Source organism: Monopterus albus, unplaced genomic scaffold, assembly GCF_001952655.1.
Source record: "Monopterus albus unplaced genomic scaffold, M_albus_1.0 scaffold23.1, whole genome shotgun sequence".
NCBI lineage: Eukaryota > Metazoa > Chordata > Actinopteri > Synbranchiformes > Synbranchidae > Monopterus > Monopterus albus.
The window spans coordinates 3,940,412-3,943,975 of record NW_018127903.1 but is presented as its reverse complement, the minus strand read 5'-3'; the positions used below and the strand labels follow the sequence as shown (position 1 = coordinate 3,943,975).

Sequence of the window (3,564 nt, the reverse complement as noted above, 5' to 3'; positions counted from 1 at the left end):
TTCTTGAGAGCTGCTGTCTATCCACTGAGATACTGATTTAAACTCTCAGCATGCCGCACTCTGTGCTGCAACAATCTCAATATGAAATGAACAACAGCAGCGGTGATAGTGCTATAAACAACACTTTCCTTTCACACAGTTGGGAAATTTCTTTATCACTGCAGAGAACACACACACACACACACACACACACACACGTATATATATATAATACATATATATATGGAAACATGAAGGATTCAGTATGAGACACAGGGTGAGGATATACATGTACAAGACTTTCAACTTCAAAGACTCATTGAAAATCCTGGTGGCAGAGTCATATGCTAGTGCTAGCGTGATTTCCAGAACTTGAGTATTGTAGTTTTAAATATTTTATCTAACCAATTTTCCCACAGCATCAATTACCAACAGCATTTAAAGAAAGAATGCTATGAAGAAAATGCTCATCATGTCAGCAGGATCAATCTCTTGTGCAACACCTCCTACTGGCCTCTAATCATCCTCCATCTGCGGCGACTGAGCGCATTAAGAGGCTCTTGGACAATGACACAAAGCTGACCAACACTTCACTCACAGCAGCCAAAGGTCTTAATGGAAACACTACTGAAATGTTTAGTCAGTAAGTTGAACTAAAGAGACATTTTTGATCAATTTACAATCTGCGCTATTTATCTTACAGTATATTATAAAATCACATTCACATATACAGACATTTGTTTTTGTTACATACAACTGTTAACAAAATACCTTTTAGTGGTTTTTGACTGTACTTCAAACAAATTAAGCAATTTTTAAATTTTACTTTGGGCTCTATAGAGTCCTGTGACACAGTGAGTTATTTCACATGTCATAGACAAAATGAGCTGTCACTTCATTGCTAAAATGATCACTAGCCATTATCTTCAGACCAAGATATGTATGATATTTAACCAGTTTTCTTGTCAAACAATAATTTGATTTTCTATTATTAAATATTTTTTATTATATTGAAACATCAAGAAACAATCCATTTTATCATAGCACCCAGGAAAACAAATGCAATCTTTGTTTGGTTGATTAAAATTGATTTGGCTGCCCTTTTCACTTTACTGATGTTTCTGATGTCTTTATCTATAAAGCTGAGCATCATTACATTTAAATACTGACATCTTTGGAAAACCGGGCAGTTTTCAGGACAATGGTTTAATGATTTGTTGAGTCTTTTAGCTGCAACATATAGTACAAGTGGATTTGACAGAAAAAGATGTCAACCTCACTTTCCTGGATAAAATCAAAAGTAGATAAATGACTTTTCAAAACACCTGTTCGCAGATTTGCATCAGTGCTGTTTGTGTCACCATCAGGCAAAATTGGAGGTGACCTGTTAATATAGCTGCTGTGGCTTCAGAGTGCATTCCTAAAGGCAAAAATCTAATTATGTAGTTGTACCCACTGCTATCAAATTTGTCATAGTGACTAAGGGCATTTAAAAGAACTGTTACAACCTGTCATAAATGATATATTAAAAGAAGCAAAGACTTTAACAGACAGGATGGAGAACGGAAGAAAGTGCAGTTTATAACTAGGTAAAGTAAGAATTAAATTAATTGAAGAGCTTCCAATCTACAGTATGAAGACAACTAGCTTTGTTGTGCTACTTTCCATTGGTTCATATCTGTCAACAGTGGCATCTTGACACACTTTACCCCTCACTGTCTACACTTCAGACTCTGCCTGGGCAGCTCATCAAAGCGGCCACGATGGCAGAGGCTAATTGCTCCCCTGGGAGCTGGCTGAGCCCATCTCCCACCGACCACTCACTCTCATCTCTAAACAGACCACAGCTGAAAGACAATGTGTAGTAACAAGACAGTAATAAGATATATAAGGATCACAGGAGGAGTCAGGAGGAGGAAGAGGAGGAGGAAGTCAGCTGACAACAAAACAGAGAGAGAGTCATCCTGTCCACTAGGGCATATGATAGCAGCAGAGAACAGACACCAGCAGCTACTGAAACCGATTATCCAAGAAAGCTGATCACTTTTATTGGCCAAGTATGTTGCACATACAAAGAATATGTCTCTGGGACAGAACCAAGACAGCCATCTGAAGTGCTAACTCACACACACACACACACACACCGATGGCAGTGCTGTTTCTGCCAGGTGCTGCTCTGGCCATCGGAAGCAACTTAGGGTTGAATGTCTTAGCCAGGGAAACTCTGACATGTGGACTGGGGAGGACAGCAATCAAACCGCCAACTTTCTGGTCGAGGGACAACTGCTCTTCCTCCTGAGCCGCAGCCGTCCCTTTGTTTTTTCCAAAGAAGGCTTAATGATGATGATAATCACTTTTATTGAAGTCACATAAAGCGCATACAAATCCCACAACACCTTCATGAGTTAAAAAATACTTACCATCATGCTGTAATAAAATCTGTATTGTGTGACAAATGATTTTCATAACCCTCCACAAGAAAAATAAAACTAAAAAAGATGCAAGCTAAGTTGACTATCGGACCTGACAGATGTCTAACATCACCCACTTATGCTGGTTTACTAGGTTTTCAAGCTTGCTGCAAATTCTTTTCCTGCTAAAAAATCCAAATTAAGGACACAAGAAGCACACACAACTGACTGTGTGTTGTACGGTATCTTGACTGTGGTGAGAGATTTTGGGCATTTGTCTTTCTCTTCACAGCATTTTGTCTCATTTTCTCCTTTTCCTTTGACTTTATAGAGCTCATACTGTATGTGTGTGAAATGACACTATTAAGTCATGGGTCAGTGTAAAAGTCTATTTGTGTGTGCCTAGCTTAACTGTTATTCTGACAGCAGTTGGTGAAACTGTGACTCATCCTGACACTGGTTTTAACTTTTGTTTCTCACTACTTGTTAATATATACCCTCAGTTGGCAGGTGCAATGTTCAGGTTTTGTAAGAGGTGTCGATTCATCTGTGTTTCTCTTTTTTACCCTCTGATTAAAACAGGATGGACAAAATAAGATACATTTATTGCAGGACTGCTTTATTGCACTGCATTAGATTATACAGTATATGTTGCCATACGATGTCTGTGCAATGTAAGTATTTACAGTATCCTTATACGTATTTCCCCATCAGTATGATGCAGACAATTCCTTTAGTCACACTATTTAACCTGGTAATGAGAGTCTGTGTCAGGAAAGGTTTCATTGCTGTCCACTGGTTTGTATCATAAATATTTCTGAATGGCTTTCTGAGAGTTTTCACATATGAGTGAAGCTCAATCTTTGTGTGTACACATGGCATCTAATTAGTACAAATATCACATTTTACGGAAGCTGAGAATCATTTTATTCACACTGAAATCCTCAAATATAATTCCCGCTCTGGACCGAGCCAGACATCTGATGAGTGTGAGCGCCTGTATGTGGGTAGCGTGTTTCTCACACCAATCATCCTGCACTCTATTAGTGCCATTTGGAGGCAAGAATAATAACATTTGGTGAAATATTGAACTTTAAATGCCCTTTATTTCTATTTAATACCACTGTCTAACCGGTTCTAACGTGGGAGATAACATCTCAGCTTCCTTCTCTAT

At 38.5% G+C, this 3,564-nt stretch overlaps 1 protein-coding gene across 3 annotated transcripts in view; it reads right to left on the bottom strand.

Annotated features, from left to right (window-relative positions):
• Nucleotides 1-3,564, bottom strand: part of sgsm1a (small G protein signaling modulator 1a) — a 26,279-nt gene that overhangs the window by 14,335 nt on the left and 8,380 nt on the right. The gene's annotated exons all lie outside the window — the stretch shown is intronic.